At 42.2% G+C, this 24818-nt stretch overlaps 1 protein-coding gene and 1 pseudogene across 8 annotated transcripts in view; both read right to left on the minus strand.

Moving 5' to 3' along the window:
• Window positions 1-24818, minus strand: part of LOC105489409 (mitogen-activated protein kinase 4) — a 179016-nt gene that overhangs the window by 113947 nt on the left and 40251 nt on the right. The window lies entirely within an intron of this gene.
• Window positions 5117-24505, minus strand: LOC105489412 (26S proteasome regulatory subunit 6A pseudogene; annotated as a pseudogene).

Consider the following 24818-nt stretch of genomic DNA (forward strand, 5'->3'; position numbering starts at 1 on the left):
AAGGCAGTTACCCAGGTCAGGTACCTGCATCTTGGAGGGCTTGAGTGTTTACCATACTGACTTTCAGATAGTGTTCTCAGGGGCACGGTCTGCATTTTCTCTTTAGATTTGGGATGCTCTTACTTACCCTGATCCATCCTTTCAAACACCTGCCCCACTCCATAATAATGATCACGCTTTTACCAATGAAGCCAACGCTTTCTCATTAGGCTTGTAGATTGTATCTAATTGCATGTGGTCTCTAACATTTCTAAAGATAGAAATAGATATAAACATTACCTTCATACATTTTAGAGATAATGCAAAAACACAAACATTCTCAAAGCCAAGGGAAATGTAGTAAGGACAAATAAAAGATGCAGCGTTTACCCCCAGTTTTATCTGAAATATGGGAATAGTCACTGGAAAAGTCCTGAAGGTCTTGGCGAATCCCAGATTTTATATATAGATTTTTATGGTGGAACTGTTTTTTAAAAGCTATGTTGAGGTGAGGCGGAGCAAGATGGCCGAATAGGAACAGCTCCAGTCTCCAGCTCCCAGCGCGAGCGACACAGAAGACAGGAACGCAGCTCATTGCCAGCAACAGATCAAAGCTGGACAGAGAATGAGTTTGACGAGATGAGAGAAGGCTTCAGACTATCAAACTTCTCAGAGCTAAAGGAGGAATTACGTACCCAGCACAAAGAAACTAAAAATCTTGAAAAAAGAGTGGAAGAATTGATAACCAGAATAAGTAATGCAGAGAAGGCCATAAACGAACTTACAGAGATGAAAACCATGACACGAGAAATACATGACAAATGCACAAACTTCAGTAACCGACTCGATCAACTGGAAGAAAGAGTATCAGCAATTGAGGATCAAATGAATGAAATGAAGTGAGAAGAGAAGTTTAAAGAAAAAAGAAGAAAAAGAAATGAACAAAGCCTGCAAGAACTATGGGATTATGTAAAAAGACCAAATCTATGTCTGATTGGGGTGCCTGAAAGTGAGGGGGAAAATGGAACCAAGTTGGAAAACACTCTGCAGGATATCATCCAGGAGAACTTCCCTAACCTAGTAGGGCAGGCCAACATTCAACTTCAGGAAATACAGAGAACACCACAAAGATACTCCTCGAGAAGAGCAACTCCAAGACACATAATTGCCAGATTCACCAAAGTTGAAATGAAGGAAAAAATCTTAAGGGCAGCCAGAGAGAAAGGTAGGGTCACCCACAAAGGGAAGCCCATCAGACTAACAGCAGATCTCTCAGCAGAAACTCTACAAGCCAGAAGAGAATAGAGGCCAATATTCAACATTTTTAAAGAAAAGAATTTTCAACCCAGAATTTCATATCCAGCCAAACTAAGTTTCATAAGTGAAGGAGAAATAAAATCCTTTACAGATAAGCAAATGCTTAGAGATTTTGTCACCACTAGGCCTGCCTTATAAGAGACCCTGAAGGAAGCACTAAACATGGAAAGGAACAACCGGTACCAGCCATTGCAAAAACATGCCAAAATGTAAAGACCATCGAGGCTAGGAAGAAACTGCATCAACTAACGAGCAAAATAACCAGTTAATATCATAATGGCAGGATCAAGTTCACACATAACAATCTTAACCTTAAATGTAAATGGACTAAATGCTCCAATTAAAAGACACAGACTGGCAAACTGGATAAAGAGTCAAGACCCATCAGTCTGCTGTATACAGGAGACCCATCTCACATGCAGAGACATACATAGGCTCAAAATAAAGGGATGGAGGAAGATCTACCAAGCAAATGGAGAACAACAAAAAAGCAGGGGTTGCAATACTAGTCTCCGATAAAACAGACTTTAAACCATCAAAGATCAAAAGAGACAAAGAAGGCCATTACATAATGGCAAAGGGATCAATTCAACAAGAAGAGCTAACTATCCTAAATATATATGCACCCAATACAGGAGCACCCAGATTCATAGAGCAAGCCCTTAGAGACTTACAAAGAGACTTAGACTCCCATACAATAATAATGGGACACTTCAACACCCCACTGTCAACATTAGACAGATCAACAAGACAGAAAGTTGACAAGGATATCCAGGAATTGAACTCATCTCTGCAGCAAGCAGACCTAATAGACATCTACAGAACTCTCCACCCCAAATCAACAGAATATACATTCTTCTCAGCACCACATCACACTTATTCCAAAATTGACCACATAATTGGAAGTAAAGCACTCCTCAGCAAATGTACAAGAACAGAAATTATAACAAACAGTCTCTCAGACCACAGTGCAATCAAACTAGAACTCAGGACTAAGAAACTCAATCAAAACCGCTCAACTGCATGGAAATTGAACAACCTGCTCCTGAATGACTACTGGGTACATAACGAAATGAAGGCAGAAATAAAGATGTTCTTTGAAACCAATGAGAACAAAGATACAACATACCAGAATCTCTGGGACACATTTAAAGCAGTGTGTAGAGGGAAATTTATAGCACTAAATGCCCACAAAAGAAAGCTGGAAAGATCTAAAATTGACACTCTAACATCACAATTAAAAGAACTAGAGAAGCAAAAGCAAACACATTCAAAAGCTAGCAGAAGGCAAGAAATAAATAAGATCAGAGCAGAACTGAAGGAGATAGAGACACAAAAAACTCTCCAAAAAATCAATGAATCCAGAAGTTGGTTTTTTTTTTTTTTGAGACGGAGTCTTGCTCTGTCGCCCAGGCTGGGGTGCAGTGGCCAGATCTCAGCTCACTGCAAGCTCCGCCTCCCAGGTTCACGCCATTCTCCTGCCTCAGCCTCCCAAGTAGCTGGGACTACAGGCGCCCGCCACCTCGCCCGGCTAGTTTTTTTTTGTACTTTTCAACAAAATTGATAGACCGCTAGCAAGACTAATAAAGAAGAAAAGAGAGAAGAATCAAATAGACGCAATAAAAAGTGATAAAGGGGATATCACCACCGACCCCACAGAAATACAAACTACCATCAGAGAATACTATAAACACCTCTACGCAAATAAACTGGAAAATCTAGAAGAAATGGATAATTTCCTGGACACTTACACTCTCCCAAGACTAAACCAGGAAGAAGCTGAATCCCTGAATAGACCGATAGCAGGCTCTGAAATTGAGGCAATAATTAATAGCCTACCAACCAAAAAAAGTCCAGGACCAGATGGATTCACAGCTGAATTCTACCAGAGGTACACGGAGGAGCTAGTACCATTCCTTCTGAAACTATTCCAATCAATAGAAAAAGAGGGAATCCTCCCTAACTCATTTTATGAGGCCAACATCATCCTGATACCAAAGCCTGGCAGAGACACAACAAAAAAAGAGAATTTTAGACCAATAGCCCTGATGAACATCGATGCAAAAATCCTCAATAAAATACTGGCAAACCGGATCCAGCAGCACATCACAAAGCTTATCCACCATGATCAAGTGGGCTTCATCCCTGGGATGCAAGGCTGGTTCAACATATGCAAATCAATAAACGTAATCCAGCATATAAACAGAACCAAAGACAAAAACCACATGATTATCTCAATAGATGCAGAAAAGGCCTTTGACAAAATTCAACAGCCCTTCATGCTAAAAACGCTCAATAAATTCGGTATTGATGGAACGTATCTCAAAATAATAAGAGCTATTTATGACAAACCCACAGCCAATATCATACTGAATGGGCAAAAACTGGAAAAATTCCCTTTGAAAACTGGCACAAGACAGGGATGCCCTCTCTCACCACTCCTATTCAACATAGTGTTGGAAGTTCTGGCTAGGGCAATCAGGCAAGAGAAAGAAATCAAGGGTATTCAGTTAGGAAAAGAAGAAGTCAAATTGTCCCTGTTTGCAGATGACATGATTGTATATTTAGAAAACCCCATTGTCTCAGCCAAAAATCTCCTTAAGCTGATAAGAAACTTCAGCAAAGTCTCAGGATACAAAATTAATGTGCAAAAATCACAAGCATTCTTATACACCAGTAACAGACAAACAGAGAGTCAAATCATGAATGAACTTCCATTCACAATTGCTTCAAAGAGAATAAAATATCTAGGAATCCAACTTACAAGGGATGTAAAGGACCTCTTCAAGGAGAACTACAAACCACTGCTCAGTGAAATAAAAGAGGACACAAACAAATGGAAGAACATACCATGCTCATGGATAGGAAGAATCAATATCGTGAAAATGGCCATACTGCCCAAGGTAATTTATAGATTCAATGCCATCCCCATCAAGCTACCGACGAGTTTCTTCACAGAATTGGAAAAAACTGCTTTCAAATTCATATGGAACCAAAAAAGAGCCCGCATTGCCAAGACAATCCTAAGTCAAAAGAACAAAGCTGGAGGCATCACGCTACCTGACTTCAAACTATACTACAAGGCTACAGTAACCAAAACAGCATGGTACTGGTACCAAAACAGAGATATAGACCAATGGAACAGAACAGAGTCCTCAGAAATAATACCACACATCTACAGCCATCTGATCTTTGATAAACCTGAGAAAAACAAGAAATGGGGAAAGGATTCCCTATTTAATAAATGATGCTGGGAAAATTGGCTAGCCATAAGTAGAAAGCTGAAACTGGATCTTTTCCTTACTCCTTATACGAAAATTAATTCAAGATGGATTAGAGACTTAAATGTTAGACCTAATACCATAAAAACCCTAGAAGAAAACCTAGGTTATACCATTCAGGACATAGGCATGGGCAAGGACTTCATGTCTAAAACACCAAAAGCAACGGCAACAAAAGCCAAAATTGAGAAATGGAATCTCATTAAACTAAAGAGCTTCTGCACAGCAAAAGAAACTACCATCAGAGTGAACAGGCAACCTACAGAATGGGAGAAAATTTTTGTAATCTACTCATCAGACAAAGGGCTAATATCCAGAACCTACAAAGAACTCAAACAAATTTACAAGAAAAAAACAAACAACCCCATCAAAAAGTGGGCAAAGGATATGAACAGACATTTCTCAAAAGAAGACATTCAGACAGCCAACAGACACATGAAAAAATGCTCATCATCACTGGCCATCAGAGAAATGCAAATCAAAACCACAATGAGATACCATCTCACACCAGTTAGAATGGCGATCATTAAAAAGTCAGGAAACAACAGGTGCTGGAGAGGATGTGGAGAAATAGGAACACTTTTACACTGTTGGTGGGATTGTAAACTAGTTCAACCATTATGGAAAACAGTATGGTGATTCCTCAAGGATCTAGAACTAGAAGTACCATATGACCCAGCCATCCCATTACTGGGTATATACCCAAAGGATTATAAATCATGCTGCTATAAAGACACATGCATACGTATGTTTATTGCAGCACTATTCACAATAGCAAAGACTTGGAATCAACCCAAATGTCCATCAGTGACAGACTGGATTAAGAAAATGTGGCATATATACACCATGGAATACTATGCAGCCATAAAAAAGGATGAGTTTGTGTCCTTTGTGGGGACATGGATGCAGCTGGAAACCATCATTCTCAGCAAACTATCGCAAGAACAGAAAACCAAACACCGCATGTTCTCACTCATAGGTGGGAACTGAACAATGAGATAACTTGGACTTGGGAAGGGGAACATCACACACTGGGGCCTATCATGGGGAGGGGGGAAGGGGGAAGGATTGCATTGGGAGTTATACCTGATGTAAATGACGAGTTGATTGGTGCTGATGAGTTGATGGGTGCAGCACACCAACATGGCACAAGTATACATATGTAACAAACCTGCACGTTATGCACATGTACCCTAGACCTTAAAGTATAATTAAAAAAAAAAAAAAAAGCTATGTCAATACAGAAATGTATGAAGAGACATAGAACTTAGCTTGTATATATTCTTCCTCTTTTCTACAACATTAATCAAACTATTATTTGGGGGTATCAAGTAGAGCTTTACAAGCAAAATGGGGAGAAATGGAGAAACAGGAATGAAAGTAGGTACAGAGCTTAGTAACTAGTTTGGGTGAACTGACTTTAACAAGCGCGCTTTCAACAATACTGGGGAAGCCCAGAGGTCATTGAGCAGGCACGTGAGGGTCATCATGAGGGATCAGAGATGATGGGAGAGCTCAGAAGGTTAAGCCTGGAGATGGAGGTGGGTTAGCTTCAAATATTTGCCAGGCAGCCTGGGGAAGGGGGCTAAACTTTATGTAGGCTTGATCCAGACAGTTAAAAAAGGCTAAGCGTAGATATACATATATGATAGATATATATTAGAAAACAAGTTTTGGGGCAAAAGAAGAAGTTTTCAAATAAGTTGGAGCTCTCCTCCAAAAGAACGGCTGATCCCTAATAAAGCAGTGAGTTCCCTGTCATGGGATGTGTTCAAGAAGAAGAACTGACCATCTGTCGAGAATAACATGGAGAAGAGTCTGGCTTTAGATAAACTCTGAGCATCAATTCAGTACTCAGGCTGAAGACTTATAAGCAAGAACAGTCACAGAGATAGAAAATGAGATGGAATAGGGGTGGCTTAAGGTCTTGTTACAATTAGGAGTAAAGATATAACAAGAGTGTTCTAGAGAAGATTTTAAATCATGAGTGGGAGGATCAGAAGCCTGTCACATTTCTCTCATTTGATTCTTCATATGACATCTGACTGGCCCATGAAGAAAGTTGTAATCAATGATCTCCAGGTTTCAGCTCTGGAATCCTACAGGTCGGTATGACCACCTCATCAGCTCTGCAGCTGAGATGGTAACGTGACTCTCTCCTGTGGGTGGAACAGACTGGAATTTGTCAAGGGTTTACCAAACTAGAATGAACAGGGGTCTAAAATCAAAGTCTGGTTTAGTCCCTGGAAAGTCATGTTTGACAAAACATAACACCATGGGGTTTTCCTTCTTCCTTCCTGATAAGAAGGAAATAAAGTGCTGTAAACTTTGCACTTCATTTTCTTGCCACATGCAGCATTAAAATGAAATAATTTTCCTCCTTGATTTAAAAGATTAATTTTGTTTCCTCTGTTAAGAAAAAAGTTGTTTCAATAATGCATTTGAAATTACAGACTCTGATGTCTTCTGTTCAAATTGTTTTACCTGCAATGGGCTGGCTCTCCCATGCCTTATTTCGAGAAACCCTGCAAAAATCCAAAAGCAAAGGGAAAAATCCAGTAATAATTATTCCCTCATCAATGGGTCCTCCATCTTGCACAATAATTCAAAGAAACTCAAAGTCTTAGAACCAAAAGCTGGAGCCTTAAAGTTGATGGTCATGGTAATGATAATAGTCATTGCCATTTATTCAACATGTTCTTTATGCCAGAACATGTGTTAAGCCTTGTGATGGTTAATACTGAGTGTCAACTTGATTGGATTTAAGGATGCAAAGTATTGTTCCTGGGTATGTCTATGAGGGTGTTGCCAGAGGAGATCAACATTTGAGTCAGGGGACTGGGAGAGGCAGACCCACCCTCAGTCTGGGTGGCACCATCTAATAACCTGACAGCATAAAAGTAGGAATGAAAAGAGCAGACTTGCTGAGTGTTCTGGCCTTCATCTTTCTCCCATGTTGGATGCTTCCTGCCCTTGAACATCAGACTCCAGGTTCTTCAGCTGTTGGACTCTTGGACTTACACCAGTGATCTGCCAGGGGCTCTCTGGCCTTTGGCCACAGACAGAAGGTTACACTGTTGGCTTCTCTATTTTTGAGGTTTTGGGACTTGGACTGGCTTCCCGGCTCCTTAGCCTGCAGATGGCCTATTGTGGGACTTCACCTTGTGATCATGTGAGTCAATATTCCCTAATAAACTCCCCCTCATATATTCATCTATCCTATTAGTTTTGTCTCTTTAGAGAACCCGGACTAATACAAGCCCTCTTAAGTATATTATCTCATTTAAGCCTCAGGACAATCCTGAGAAGCAAATAACAATGACCATACTTTATGGATGAGGAAATCCTATTCTAGAGGCTGAGGAGAGTTGAGTACTTTAGCCTGAAGTGCCACAGAAGCTAGGCAGCAGAGCTGGGATTTAAATCCAGGCAATCTGACATGATGCCAAGCTGCCTCCACTAGGTATCACACTGTCCAGGCATCTTTCAACTTTCTTTGTAGCATTAGAAGCCCCACCTTTTTTTCCTTCAAAGGAAGATTTACACAGAACCTTAAGACACATACCCAATCAAAATTGAGTTTCTTTGGCAAATAAATACACAAGGAAGAAGTGTTCAAAGCCAGCCCCCACCACCTGAAGCGACACTGAGGAATCCTAAGGTCCCCTGGAACTCAGTTTGTAAACCAGAAGTCTAGTCCAAATCCCTCATTTTATGGAAAAAGAAGAACCGAGGCTGAGAGCAGTACTGTGGCTCAGCCACGTTACTACTTTGTGGCTGGTTGTAGATTTGAACCCAGTTTTTCCCCAAGGTGTCCTGAAAGAGTTAGGAACCTCAGCTTCACCTTTCAGGTAGCCTCTGGCCTGCAATGTGCTTAAAACCATTCAAAGCTGTTTCCTACCTGTCTGTTGTTCTGAAAAAGCAGAACTGAACTTCGGTAACCTTGTATCCTTGAATCTAAATTATCATTATCCCTCCCAAATTAATATTTTAAAAATACACTTGTGGCAGACATTACCAGTTGTCACCCAAATGGTGTTCTCCTCTTCTTCCACAGAAATATAACTTTTAGTTGGACACTAGGACACCCATGGAAAACTCCATCTCTCAGCTGTTTATGACCAGCGGGATGTGTGTAGAATTGATGTGTACAACTGCAGGATCAGGTCTGGAAAAAGAGGGGCATGTCCTCCTGCCTTTCATCCTTTTTTCCTTCCTTCTGGCTAAACTGCAGGCACAATGGGAGCCATTCTGAGTCATGCCAATGAGGACAATATCTCAGGAAAAGTGAACAACAAGATAGAAGGAGCCTGGGTCCCCAAGGCTATGGAACTGCTGTGCCATGGTGGACTGCTTGTCCTGCAGTGTTATATGAGAAGGAAGTAAATTTCTGGATTGTTTAAACAACTAATATTTGAGCTGCAGCTTCTACCACAACTTAGACAGAAGAGGGCATGTGCATTGAACCCCTTCATCAGGAAGCCCTGGATCTCCCATACACACAATTATGAAAGAACGCGGCCAGGAGCGGTGGCTCACACCTGTAATTCCAGCACTTTGGGAGGCTGAGGCAGGAGGATCACTTGAGGTCAGGAGTTCGAGACCAGCCTGGCCAACATGGTGAAACCCAATCTCTACTAAAAATACAAAAATTAGCCGAGGGTGGTGGTGCACACCCTGTAATCCCAGCTACTTGGGAGGCTGAGGCAGGAGAATTGCTTGAACCCAGGAGGTGGAGGTTGCAGTGAGCCGAGATCGTGCCACTGCACTCCAGCCTGGCGACAGAGCAAGAATCTGTCTCAAAAAAAAAAAAAAAAAGAAAAAAAGAAAAGAAAGAAGCATGAGCACCCAGTTGCTCAGGACCCAGTCCTGGGCACCAACACAGCACGAGCGAGTGGGCACCTGAACATCCGCTTATGTGACTAATGGTCAGCCTCCAGGGAAACATTTCTCCACATCTCTTGCCCTAGTCCACAAAACAAAAGGCTACTGTGTCCAAGTGTTGTGAAAGATTGGGGATTGTGACATCGCCAACATCAGGGACAGACCCAAGAGTACAGGGAGAATCTGAGCAGTGCCAGCCCTTAAGTATTGACTCATCAACTCCTCCCTCAGAGACCAGCAATGTAACAGATTCCTGAATAACCAAGAAGTATTGCTTCTCAGACGGGAAGAATCCTCATTTTCTTGATTCTATTCATCTTCCAATTCTTGATTCTACCAGTACCATGTGATAACCACAAGAGTTACATATGAAAGTTATGGAATAGTTTGCAATATTAAACAATTTGTAACCTTTAAATATATACACATCTAGATAGGTCAAGAGATAATATGTGTGACACGTGAAACTGATTTTTAAAAATTTGTAATTTTTGTGGGTATGTAGTAGGTGTATATATTTATGAGGTATACGGGATATTTTGATACAGGTGAAACTGATCCTTTACACTGGCAACTACATATACTTGAAAAGTTAGAATTAAAAATAGTTTTATTTTTATAAAAATAATGATTCAAATAAGTGTTTTAAAAATTAAGTAACAATTTCAACCTTATTTAAATTTTAATTTAAAGTTTGGTATTATTCATGTGTTTTGATCTTAAATTTTAGATATTTTAAATACTGTCGAAAACCTTTAAAAAATATTAATTTAGAATGTTTTAATTTTGATTTATTAGTTTAAATCTACATTTTGATGGTAATTCATTCAAATATGACACACATTTAACTTTTTAGTCTTTCAGGTCCTTACTGACAATTGAACACCCGTTATATTAAACAACATTAATTAAGGATTATTCTGAAATGAAGGCAGGAAAATTTGCTATAGAATATATAATTTATGAATTATATGTATATCTGATTGTTTCATCCAAACATTGTCCATTAGCAGAATACCCAACAGACATAATAATAAATTCTATTACCTTTAACATTTTGCCAACTTTCAATGATATCAAGACCATAGCTTTCCACATGTCATTTTAAAGGTATATTGCCAACATAGTTGAATAGAATACATTAAACAGTAATTTATAACTTTTAATGACTTAGACATGGTATTTCATTCATTTGGCTTCTTGCCCTGAGCTATACAAATGTTAGAAAAGGGGTTGATTTAGGGTCTGTCTTAGGGCAATTAAACTTATGTCCTAAACAATGCAATGCTCTGCTTTACTTCTTCTTCTTTTTTTTTTTTTTTTGACCCTAAACCACCTTTTATTGCGCACTTCAGCCATGAGACTGGGGCCGGCCGGCACACCCTAGGCCTAGTACTGCAGGTTGGCTTTCTTCTTGGCCTGCACCTCCAGGATGCCTTCCATGTAGTCCTCGTGGGTGAGCTCCGTGGCACTCCTGCACAGTGAGATCATGCCCACCTCCACACACACAGCCTTGCACTGAGCCCTGTTGAAATCACCTGTTCAGCGGGCCAGCTCCTCCTAGTTTACGTCAGGACTGACGTTCATGTTTCGGGAGTGAATCTGCATGATTCTGGCCCGGGCCTCATCGTTGGGCATTGGGAACTCGATCTTGCGGTCCAGGCACCCTGAGAGGAGCAGGGCGGGGTCCAGAATGTCCACCCTGTTTGTGGCTGCAATTACCTTAACTTGGGTGTTGGGCTGGAAGCCATCCAGCTGGTTCAGAAGCTTCAGCATTGTCCTCTGCACCTCCCGGTCCCCAGCCTTCTCACTGTCAAAGCGCTTGGTGCCGAGGGCATCCAACTCATCAATGAAGATGATAGAGGGTGCTTTCTCCTTGGCCAGGGCGAAGGCCTCCCAGACTAGCTTGGCACCATCTCCAATGAACATCTGCACAGCTGGGGGCCAGCCAGCTTTAGGAAAGTGGCCTTAGTCTGTATGCCACAGACCCAGGCCAGGAGGGTCTTCCCTGTCCCTGGGGGCCCATACATTATCACCCCTTTTGGAGGTTGGATCCCCAAGTTCTCAAACTTCTCCTTGTGGTTCATTGGCAAGACAATGGCCTCCACCAGGTCTTGGATCTGCTTGTCCAAACCCCCTATGTCACTGTATTGCTCCGTGGGCCTCTCATCCACCTCCATGGCCTTCACCCGCAAGTCATACCCTGTCGGCAGCGTCTCCAGGATCAGATAGGAGTCTTTGTTCACACCCACCAGGTCTCCTGGCTTTAGCTTTTCAGCATCACCAACCCAGTCACAGGAAGGAAGTACGTCTGTCGTGTAGAGGTTTTGATCACAGCACACTTGCCCTTCCTCTGGGAGTCCAGGTCAATATGGGCACCATCCTCCTCTTGGTCATTAGTATCAACATCTAGGAGCTCGATGATGTTGGAGACAAGGTATGGCAGGGTCTTGTTCACTTTGATTTTCTCACTGTTCTCTTTTATCTTGTCCTTCATGGCTTGGAGCTCATGGGTGACTCTCAACACTTCACTCTTCATGATCTTGATCTCACTGTTCAGTATCTGTGTGCGTGAGATGATCTCCCCCATGGACATCTTGAGCACCTCCTCCCCAATTCCATCTTGCTCGGCCTCATCCCACATGGTCGCCATCTTCTCCTGCTGAGTCACTTGCTTTACTTCTTAGATAAGTCAGAGCCCACAATAATATAAAAGTAAAATGCTAATTGAAATCATAAAAATCATTGGTTATTATTCTACAACCTATATATGGTGTATATAAGACTTACAGTCTCTGTAGAACTATGTGTCACACAAGGGTTGTTTTGACACAATCAGTGTTTGCATGTAAGTGCATGCATTAGTTACCTATTACTTTGTAACAAATCACTATAAATTTAGCAGCTTGAAACAACACATATTAATGACATCCCAGTTTCTGTGGGTAGAGAGTGTAGACACAATTTAGTTGGGTCCTCTGCTCAGGGGTCACAAGGCTTCAATCAAAGTGTCAAATGGGCTGCATTCTCATCTGGAGGCTTGACTGGGGAAGAATCCAAGCTCATTCAGGTTGTTGGCAGAATTTATTTCCCGGCAGCTGTAGGATTTAGGGACCCAGCTTCTTACTGACTACTGGCTGGAGGCTACTCAGGTCTTAGAGGCCACACACAGCTTCCTGCCATGTGGCTCTCTTCTCAGGCCCTCTCACACATGGCTGCGTGCTTTTTCAAAGCCAACAAGAGACACTCTCCTCTGTCTGCTAAGACAGAGTCTTCTATAACATAACATGATCATAGGGGTGACATCCCATTACTTTTGCCATATTCTATTGGTTAGATGCACAGGATCTGCCATTATCAAGGGAGAGGATTATACTGGGGGGTTATAAAGGGGTTATATTCATTGCGGGTCACCTTAGGATGTGTTTGCCACAGTGTGTTTTCTAATGTCCTGTAAGGATGAAAAAGTCTTGAACAAGTCTCACCTACCTAGAGAAGCAAGTTGGCAGACACGATTTTCAGAGATTCATCCAGGGCCTTATGTTTCTCTGGCTATAGGGTTCCACACCAGGAACTCTGCAGAAACTGGCATTGTTGTTTGCTAAAGATCTTTATAACCTTTCTAAGTATCTAATCAAATAACTCAAGATGGTAACCTGTCACTCTCTGCTTAAGAGTTAGAAGATTCTAGGTGTACTACTCATACCCTTAGAGAAGACATTTCACAATGTTTAAAGGTTGTAGGCTATGAATTCAGCAATAATTTCCTGCTGGCTCCATGATTGCAAGGTGCTATAGGATATACACAGAAGATGACCCCAATCCTGTCTTCTTAGAATTTGCATCCCTGTTGGCAAGAAAAAACAAGAAAAATGTCCAAGAATGCAATTCTGCTCTAATGTCATCCCTTCCACACTGAGCCCTCCAGTCACAGATTCCTCCTCTCAGCATGCACATAAATATACAGCCTTTTGTTCTATGCCCTCACAAGTCCTGTTTGATTATGCACCTGAGATATTTCTCTCCCACTATACTGGGAGCTCCCTGAGGGTAGGGGTGACATACTCATATCTATATGTCCAAGACCTAGAATCATCCCTGACACAAAGCCATTGCTTATGATAGGTTTAGATGAATGGATGTATGGATGGCTGGATATATGGATTATAGCAAAAGAGCTGTGAAATGGAAAATATTGTAGGACTCCAGGTGTAAAACCTTGTTCAGGTCATAACACTTCTCTGAACTTGTATGCAGTTTCTCCATTAGTAAAAATGAAATTGTACAATATTCAGCAAAAGATCCAGACATAAATGAGTATTCTCTTCTAAAATCCACATAATATAAAATTCAAGATCAGGCAAAAGTAATCTAAGGTCAGAATGGGAGGGTGAAGAGAGCTTCCTAGGAGGGAGCCTAAAGAAGTCTTCTAGGGTACTAGAAATAGTCTATGACCTTATCTGGTCACATAGTGTAAACATGTGAAAACTCTGTCAAGCTATGCATTTCAGGTTCCTGGGGTTTGCTTTATGTAACTCATACTTCGATCTTTAAAGTTTATGGAGTGTGCCTGAGGGCTCTGTGTAAAGAACACAGCCCCATTCCTGCATAAAGAGTTAGTATTCTGATCAGGAAAAGTGATGTCAATGGTGGGATCATCTCAAAGAATCCAGCAAGCATCAGAGTACTTCTCAGTTGTTTAATCCAATGTTCCTGCATCTTGCTGACGTAGGCAGGTGACTCCAGAGGAATGTTTTCATTTCCTCTGGGCCACTTTATCTTTCTCTGCAAACCCTGAAGATCAAATGTTGCGTCATTAAATGACTCCCTGAAGCCTTCCTTGAGACTAGGGAACAATGTTCCCACTGTCAGAGAGATGGGCAGCTCTCCCATGGGATCATATCTGCAAGGTTACATTCTGGTCTGGGCCTAGATAAGGAGCTCAGTGACACCTTCTAGCAAAAGGTCAGCTGTGCTCACTCATTTGGTGGAGGCCTGTGAAGATGCACCCAGGGCTGCTCCTAACGTGATTTCTCTGTTGCAGATTTTCTGCAGCCATGAACAAGTAACTTCTGAATGTTCTCTTGATATCTCCACCTTAATTTTTTAAAATGTGAGAAGTTGCATATTATTGGATGCGCATGGAAGCCTCTAGAGATGGCAGAATAAAATAGCTTTTCTAAACACACATGCTTTTGGAGAAATGGTGTCTCCAAGTGAGTATATTGGATGTTGGTAAGAAACAATTACTCCAAGTCATGTGATCGTGCTCCCTTTCCTAAACTCAAACTCTACCTGAACCTACCCAAATTTGAGACATTTTGTCACATAAGCAAGAACCTGCTCTTTGCTTGTTGGGTTCATGTCACTCATATAAGAAGACTGTCAGTTCATTCACAGCCAGTCCATGCCTCAAGCATGTCCTTCTTCTCCGCAGTCCCTGGTCCAGGGCTGGGCACACCCTCTATGATCATTCAATAGTTGGTGACTTAAGTACATGTCCAAATCTGGTAGTTACATAGTTCAAGCATAGAATAGCAGCCCTCACCAAGAACTGTCCTTTGCACTAGACAAGTACTGGGAGAAATAACATATTAGGCCTCAAGATGCTCACTGTCAAGTGGAAAGAGAGGAGGAGAGGAGAACTTGATAAGCTACATCTTTTTACTGTGATAGAAGCCCAGGAGAGTGGGTAAACGGGAGTATCATTTGCTCCCTGCACACCATCTGTTCAGTCTTTGTTTTATCAATAAAGAAATGGCAGCAGAAGAACGATTACCATTTATGAAGCTCTTGTCTCTCAGCCCTGAACAACCCCTTCTAGTCTCTGTTCAGTTATACTGGGCTAGAAATCAGAAAACGTGCAAATCACAGTGCTCCTTAACGACTGGCTCTGTGTTAGTTTCTGCCAACAGGGGGCACTGGAGGGAGGATGCGAGGCAGGAGGAGGGTTGCTCCTGTAGCTCACCCAGTGGTGGTTCTTCACCTTGGCATTGAACTTGGTTCTGGTTTCCCATTTTCCCACACTCCCAGAACCAGCTGCACCATACCCCTCAGAGGTACCAGCAGCCTCTGGCAGTACCCTGTTCTCCAAGGTCTGAGCCTCTGCTCTGGGAGGCCCTCCTCCAAGGACCTAAGATACCAACACCAGCCAAGTGATGGTCCCTCCTCTGAAGGCTGAGCTATGGTTCTATGAGCCCCACTTCTCCAAGCTTCTGTTCTCTGTTCCCTTGGCCTTGGGGGTGGAGGCTGCTTCCTGTGGTTATATCTCTATGTTACCTCAGGGTAGGCCTCCCATGCCTGTTTAATCAACTCCCTCCTTAAACTCTGCTAAAATAAATGGTGTGGTTCTGGTATTCTAACCATGACCCTGGTTGGTACAGAAGGGAGGTGATGAGATTGTAAACAAGTTAATTCACCTCTTGCAAAATTCCATTTTCTTTTTCTGCAAAAATGGGTATAATAATAGTACCCATGTCATATGGTTGTGAGAAGGAATTATTGGAGTGATGTTGGTAAAGTCCTATCTGTACTACTTGGCACATAGTATTTGGCAGAACGGGAACTAGGATCTAGGCTTCATGATCCAATATCTTAATTTTTCTGTCGGATATATCCAACATATCTATAGACCGATAAGACCAAAGAGAGTGCAGCATAGCAAACGAGTGGGCCTTAGAGCCAAACTGTCTAGATTCAAATCCTCCCTCCACCATTTACTACCTATGTGACCTATGGCAAGTTACTTAACCTCTCTGTGCCTTGGTTTCCCCGTGGTAAAATGGTGGTAGCAGAACCTGTCATAGGGATATTAATACAATATCAATCACTTAGAATAGTACAAATATTTCTAATTTTCTGCCTTCTGGGAACATAGCATTGCACTTAGAATAGTACCTAGCATGTAGAAGAACAGTACCTGACATCATCATCATCATCAAGAATCGATTGTGGTAAAGTAGGAGTGCAGTTCTCGTCACAAACACCTGTGTTTAAATCTCCTTGACTGCATGAGCCTCTCCTTGACTGAGTGTCCTGACAAGTCACTTTACTTACATGAGCCGCAGTTTCCCCAGCCCAATAAGAAGACATATCTCACAGGTTGGAGGGTAAACATAATACAGCATGCAAAATGGGCAGTATAATGTCTGGCAAGCAAGTGCTTGATAAAAAGCATCTGCTGCTGTGACTAATTTCATCAAATCTGATGGCCCCCAAAATCTCTTTTTTGGATCATTGGTCTATGCATGAAGTAAGTTTAGAACAAGGATAATACTTTGAGTTGTCATTGTAAAAAAGGGAAGTGGATCTGTATCTTAAAGGTTTCCCACACTGAGGGATGACACTCTTAGATGATAAACAACAAGAACTTTCAACCAGGAAGAGGGAAGTAGAAGCTCGGAATGTTAACTCCACGCTACTCACTGACTTGCTATCACATGGCCTACTGAAGTTATAAATTATAATTGACATCTTATCTACTTCCAAGAAGGATTTTCAGTGACCTACAATAAAATGTTATACATTTAAAACTTAAAAGTCAGAAACAGATATCTGAACCCACAGGGGTGAAGGAGAAGCAGGGGGAGAATGAGTAAAGATTTTCCACCATGATCCTCAGTCAGAACAATTATATTTTCAAGTATCAAGTAAATCCTTATTTCCAACGGGCAAGGTAAAAAGGGAAATGTAATTGCTTATGTAATGCTCATTTTTGATTAGGGAAAGGTATAATTTTATTGAAAAAATTCCATGATACTAAATAGAAAACTTAATTAAATGATACTTTAAGTAAGAAATATTGAATAGCATAATGGATAGTATCTTCCATGGTAGCTCTTGAGAATTATAAGAACTCATTATGTGACTTCTTATTACAGTGTCCAATAGAGGAAGGCTGTTGCAATACAAGATTGGTAAATTGTCTTTAAACCCATCAGAGATGACAGTCACAGCTTATTCAGGCCAGGAAGGAGAGTAGCACAATTTCTTAAGACAGTTCCAGAATGTAAATTATTTTTTCCTTTCAAAGAAAGACATGAACATGGCTGAGAATGGAAAGATGACAACTGGCTCTGGATGACTGATGGAAATACATGGGTACATGACTGGGAGCAGTTCTTAAGGATCTGCCAATCTCCACGTGGTCCTCTTACCGTGTGGTCAGAACTGCCAATCCAATTCATCCCTCCGGGCTATTTCCTCTCACCTCCACTGCTCAGAGCAGCGCTTTTCTGGAAGCATGATTCTTCATTCTTGCCCTGTGACAGGGCCACTGTGGATCATGTCAAAATAACACACCCAGCCAGGAACAGTGATCAAAGTAGCAAAGGGGCCAAGAGATAAAAGAAAAATGCCAAAGGCCTGGACCTGAGGCAGGATACACAGAGCTGAAGAACTTCGGATTTAGAATGAGAAAATCTGGGCTCATATCCCACTTCCTCCACTTAACCATTTGTGAGATTGTAAGCAAGTTAATTCACCTCTCAAAAATTCCATTTTCTTTTTCTTCAAAAATGGGTATAATCACAGCACTCATGTCATATGGTTGTGAGAAGGAATTATTGAAATGATGTTGGTAAATTCCCCCCCCCCATTAGTATTTGGCACATAGTAAGTGTTTAGTAAATGTCAGCTGTAATGAGGAGGACTGAAAGAATGGTGATGTGATGCTTTGCATACAAAGATGATACTGTATCATTCCGCAGAGAGAGGTTATGCTGCAGTAAGAAACAGCATCAAAATCGTACTGCCTTAACACTGCCAGGTTTATTTCTTAACTATGCTACATGTGCAACATGCATTGTATTGACAGGGACTTGGCTCATGTAGTCACTTGGGGTCCCAGCCTGACAGAGGCTTTGAACTTTCACATGTGCCTCCAGGATTACAGCAGTGCCATTGAACTGGGCACCAGCTCTTAGAGCTTCTGTCCAAAAGTGTCACTTCTGCTCACACGCGTTGTATAGCTGCCTGTTTTTCTACATGAAGTTTTACTGCCACACAGCTATGCGTGCTCCATTGCACTGTGTGACTGCTTCCGTACTTCAACAGCAAAGTTGCATAGTTGCAAGAGAGACTATATGGCCCATAAGCTGAAAACATTTTCTATCTAGTCCTTTAAGAAAAAGTTTGCCAATCCCTGCCTTGGTTTAGGTAGATCACATAGTCACACCTAACTTTGAAGCAGACAGGAAAATGCAATGCTATGTTCCCAGAAGGCAGAAAATTAGAAATATTTGGTAGACAGCACTGAAGACCACTGTTAGTTATCCCAGGCTACCAATAGATAGGGCAGCATTTTTGCATTATTTTTCCAGATGCAGGCATGAATGTAAATGGAATGTAACATTGCTAAGCTAATCTCACCCAAGCACTACTTTGAGCAGGCAACATCCCTGCTCACTAACCTTCAATGGATCCCTAGTGTATTAAAGACAAAATCCCAACACCTCTGCTTGACACTTAAGACCCTCAAAAATCTGGCCCCTTTCACCTGGTCTATAATACACCTCCACTGTTCTTTGCCAGGATTCCTTTGCTTATATCTGTCAAATCTCCATCAAAAACTAAGACCATGTCCATGGTCACACAGTCAGTGGCAGGCAGGGCTCTCCCTATGTCTGTCTGAATCCAGGGCACGTTCCCATTCTCTCTGCAGTGCTCTTGTTTTATCATGATACCTGTTATTTCTGCCACCCCTGTCCCCAACACCTCCTTTTTCTTTGACTCCGTGAGAAACGTAAGCCCTTATTTGCTGCTGCAGCCCAGACTTTCCTGTGGTTCAGGATGCCTTGCCAAAGCATGTGGACCAAGCCAGAGTCTGCCCTCATGACTCTCCCCCTTTGAGCTCATGACCTCTTATCTTTCTGTCTGACTGCCACTAACCTAAAGAACAAGAAGATCCAGGAGGAACTGAGACCAGACTGAGACATGGGACAGAGGCTGCCATCTTCGCCAGAGCAGGAGAGTGGCAGCCAGGTGAGATGTACGGAGGAACGAGCGCAGGCACTCTGCCAGGGAAGGCCTGCCCCGGACGGAAGCTGGGCCATGGGTCCTCCTCCCCTCTACGTCCTGCTTCTTGTTCCCTGGGAGAAATGACAGCACAGCTGCCCTCTGAGAGATATCCCAAATGAAAACCACCTCAGTCCTGAACTGAATATCTAAGGAGATCAGCAAACTGCCCAGTTAAAACTGACCCTGGAAAAGCTTTTGAGGACAGACACACTGGCCATAGGAGCAGGAGTGTAAAGAGTTTCTCTTGCAAGGTGGAGCAGCTCCCACTGCTTACTGGTTTTATTGGGCCCTAGAGCAGAGGACCCACCTCTAGGATAAGTAATATAACCAATGTTCCCTCAAGGTCCCTTCCAAATGGATCCAAACCTTTGTCCCTGGCATTTCTCCCTCAGAGCAGTACAGGAATACTCCTGGGAGCCCTCTGCTGCCTCTTGCCTCTGCGCAAAGACCAAGGCTGAGCTGGTCCCAGAGAAAAGATGTTTTCCCAGCGCCCATCCAGTAGTTCAAACCATGGCCCGGAGAGGCAGACAGATCTGGATGTCAACTTGATCTCCTCTGTACTTAGCTGTGTGACTTTACATAAGTCACTTAACATCTCTGAGCCTGAGTTTCCTCATTATATAAAGCATCTGCCTTGTAGGGTTGATGGCATCTGCATCAAAGCATTGATGTGTGCACAGGGCCTGGTACATAGCGAGAGCTCAGTAGGTGGCAGAGGCTATGGAGGTAATGTCAGGCTGTAATTACTACCCTCCTACACCCTCTTCTCCTTAATTTAAGGCTCTGTCTCTTGCACTATCATTTGTTACAGACCCTCAAATTCCTTACCTGTTGATGAATTTATGTGTCTCTGCACAAGACAAGTCAGAGTACAGACTGGATCACATCCCAGTCACCAGTGGGGCAAAGCCACCTGCTCTGGGCCATTGCACTCTTGAGACTGTCAGCTCTTAACAGCCAAGGGAAACTTGAGCACAGCAACACCATGAAATACCCATGCCCTTTCCTTCATACTAAAATATATCTGCTTCAAACTTAGCAAAACCTAACAGTGGATAAGGTCTTCTAGACCAAGACCAAAAGAAGTTAAAAATAGAACTTAGAAAAGGGGCTGCTTTATTTACAAGTACCTGTCTGTTTCTCAGATCGATTATTCTACATGCTCTGTTCTCACATGTATCTATAAAACTCTTTAGGATTTAGCAAGAGTCAGATTTGGGAGTTGTTTTTCTAGTAAAGTAAGCAAGCTTATACCTCATGGATTAGGGGGTATTTTGCAATTACTAACTGCTATAACTAACCATGGAAAGTGATGCTTCATTTATCCGGTATGAAGTGAGAACTGGGTATGTTATATAAATTGTTTTAACAAACAACAAGAGCATGATTGATCACTCTTAGCTTCAAAACTCTAACATTCACCACTTTGTTGGAAGTTCTAAAGCATATCACATACTTTCCTGCCTCATTAAACAAAGCATGCTATAAATCAGTTAATCATCTCTCAATAACTCAAGACCATCACTATAAACATCAACCATTATACTAGGCTTTAGAACAATGACATGGTTTGAGAAGTACTGAGGCACGGGACTATTTTTTCCTACCTAAATGATCCCAGAATTTGAGGTTCTTTTGGCTTGTCTTTATACTTCTATGACTCTTTCTTCACCATCAGCAGTCACTCCTTGATGGTTTGGGTATGCCTGCCTCAAATTCCTTCTAATTTGCTTTTTCTCATCTTCTGTGAAGTAAGGAAGCAAATCAAGCTCATTAGAACTCTTTGTAAACCAGGAGGAAATAAGTTCCAAGTAAGGGTCCCAATGAGTAAAGAAGTGAACATTAGTGCATGGTCTTTGTGATATCTATCCCTTTGTGATATCTATCTTGGTTAATAGAAGGCTATTACAACCTCCTGAATTTGTTCATTTCACACCAGTGCAATGAACCTACCTGTTGAGACAAAGCTATAATAATAATTTTTTAAGAAGAAAGTAAGATAAAAGGAAGAATGAATACTTACCAAGTGCTTACAAGATGCCAGGCAGTGTTCTAGACTTTGGATATACAAACTAGTTTGGATATGCAGGCCCATGAGGAGATACTGCTTTATTTCCATTCTGCAGATGTGGACTCAGAGGCAGAGACAGGACTGACCACATTGGGCTAATGTGCAAAATCAGGTTCTGGAGGAATGACAGAGTCACATTTGCTGGTATAGGCATGGATCCTGCAGGAACCCCAATAATGTGTGTGTGTAGACGTAGGAGAGTTTAGGAGGATGAGGAGGGCAGGGCACAGGCAGGAAACTGGCATGGCAAGAGTCCCTCTTTGTTGTGGTCACAGGGTGAGAGGAGATGTGGATGTCCCTTAACCAAGTACCTTAGTGGCTCACAGTTCCCTAATGCAGCCACTTTGATTCTGGGACAGAAGACACGCCAGGGAGATGGAAGCCGGTGGAGCTGGCTGAGCCCTGGGGTGACTGATGACTTCTCACCCTGGTCAGCATCACCTTGAGAACAGAAATGACCGGAGAGGGGCCTGGGCCAGCAGTCATGGCCCAAGGGGGACTGACCTGTCTGCTGACCGGCCACATCTGCTCCTCGGGTTCTTGTAGTAACTATCTGTAACCTCTAGATTAGCTGAGGGTGATGCAGCCCCTCTCCACTACCTCCTTACCAGGAGGTAAGACACAGTTTAAGCAGGTCTTGGATGAAATTTATTAGCAAGCCTGCATAGTCATGTGAGCAGTTTTTGTAGCTCAGGGAAGTCTCCATCTTGGCCCTCTGACACCTCAGCCCACACCCAACATCTGAGAAGGCTGCAATATTCCAGGATTATAGAGGACTCAGGCACTAGAGGTCTTCCCTGAAGCAGGGTCCTTGAGACCCTCAGGCAGTTGGCCTAGAGCACAGTACTGAACCCAGGGAATGGGGTTGCTGATTCTTATATCTCCTTCATGCAGGGGGTGTGGCCTAGACAATCTTTGTAATCAGTCACTGATCTTGAACATCACTCCTCACACCAGTGAAAATTCATTTCTCACATACTTTGTGCTAATTTACAAATCCTCTGGTATAGATTTCGAGCATACTTAGAATGCTGAATAACTACCTCTGGAAGGTTGATTCCTGATTAGGATATTTCAAATGCTAAGCGCTTACCTCTTGTGGATTGGAGTTCAGTTATGCTCACATCCCTGCTGCACTTTTTTTTTTTTTTTTATATTATACTTTAAGTTGTAGGGTACATGTGCATAACGTGCAGGTTTGTTACATATGTATACTTGTGCCATGTTGCTGTGCTGCACCCATCAACTCGTCATTTACATCAGGTATAACTCCCAATGCAATCCCTCCCCCCTCCCCCCTCCCCATGATAGGCCCCGGTGTGTGATGTTCCCCTTCCTGAGTCCGAGTGATCTCATTGTTCAGTTCCCACCTATGAGTGAGAACATGCGGTGTTTGCTTTTCTGTTCTTGTGATAGTTTGCTAAGAATGATGGATTCCAGCTGCATCCAAGTCCCTACAAAGGACTCAAACTCATCCTTTTTTATGGCTGCATAGTATTCCATGGTGTATATGTGCCACATTTTCTTAATCCAGTCTGTCACTGATGGACATTTGGGTTGATTCCAAGTCTTTGCTATTGTGAATAGTGCTGCAATAAACATACGTATGCATGTGTCTTTATAGCAGCATAATTTATAATCCTTTGGGTATATACCCAGTAATGGGATGGCTGGGTCATATGGTACATCTAATTCTAGATCCTTGAGGAATCGCCATACTGTTTTCCATAATGGTTGAACTAGTTTACAATCCCACCAACAGTGTAAAAGTGTTCCTATTTCTCCACATCCTCTCCAGCACCTGTTGTTTCCTGACTTTTTAATGATTGCCATTCTAACTGGTGTGAGATGGTATCTCATTGTGGTTTTGATTTGCATTTCTCTGATGGCCAGTGATGATGAGCATTTTTTCATGTGTCTGTTGGCTGTATGAATGTCTTCTTTTGAGAAATGTCTGTTCATATCCTTTGCCCACTTTTTGATGGGGTTGTTTGTTTTTTTCTTGTAAATTTGTTTGAGTTCTTTGTAGGTTCTGGATATTAGCCCTTTGTCAGATGAGTAGATTGCAAAAATTTTCTCCCATTCTGTAGGTTGCCTGTTCACTCTGATGGTAGTTTCTTTTGCTGCCTGCTGCACTTTTTAATATGGAAATATTTTAAAGGAAAGTATCACACTGTCACCATCTGAGCTAGGCTCAGGGGGCAGGGCTGGTCATTCTGATAGACAAAGATAGCCTGGGAGGATGTTTCAAGTAAGAAACCCCAAAAGCAAAGGCTTAGAAGCAGCAAAGCCCAAATGGGTTCAGGGAATTGTAAATTCTACTGGGTGAGTTTAATAGGCTGTTGAATAGACCTTGTTGGGAGGAGGCAAGAGGGAAGCAGAGGTGGAGGGCATTGTAGTTAAATAAGTTAAACAGTTGTCTTTATACAGGGTTTGTTGGGACCTATGATGTACTTACTAATATGCATGGTGACTCTCTGGGAAGATCTGCAGCATTTCTCAAATTACGTTGTCTGTGGAATCATATTTCTACAGAACACCTTAAGGAGCTATATTCTGAGAAATATAATTTAAGAAACACACTATAAAAATGTGTGAGATAAAGCTGGATCTTACCAGCTAGGAAATACTGGGCTGTTGACTGGAGAGAAAAAACAAATTTACTTACTGGGCTAAGGTTTGCAATATCAAAATAATGGGTCCTTTCCGCAGGATAGAGGGAACACAAGCATCAAGTGTCCACTAGAGATGAGAAAAGAAAGCTATTTTCATAAAGCCCTTGAAATGAGCTGCCATGGAAGGCAAGAGGTATGACAAAGGAAGAAGACTAAGAGTGCAGAATGTGCCTAGTGACCCACAGCAAGCAAAAGATGGGAAATGGTGAGAAATAACATTCCAGGGCTTGAATACCTATGGACATCACACACAGAGTCTCAATAAGAAGTAAAATAGTCATAAATTGATACCATACTGCAGTAAATAGGATCTCCGAGAAGGAGCCAGGTGAAGCTTGCAGTACTGGAGAGGTGCATTCTATTCAAAAGACCCAGGTGAAGCTGACTTTGCATCTGGGAAGACACAGCTCAGTGGACAACCACCTGCAGGAGGACACCCAAAACAGAAAGAGGAAGAGAAGTGGTGCAGCTATGGAAGGAGGGGTGGAAGGGATTGAGACAAAATAACTCTGGGTAGAGAAAGTTGCATGTGTTTCAGAGGAGGCTGCAATCTATACTGTTTCACGGTTTCCAGAAGCCAGGCAATTTTCACAC

The sequence above is a fragment of the Macaca nemestrina genome, chromosome 19 (assembly GCF_043159975.1).
Source record: "Macaca nemestrina isolate mMacNem1 chromosome 19, mMacNem.hap1, whole genome shotgun sequence".
NCBI classification, from domain to species: domain Eukaryota; kingdom Metazoa; phylum Chordata; class Mammalia; order Primates; family Cercopithecidae; genus Macaca; species Macaca nemestrina.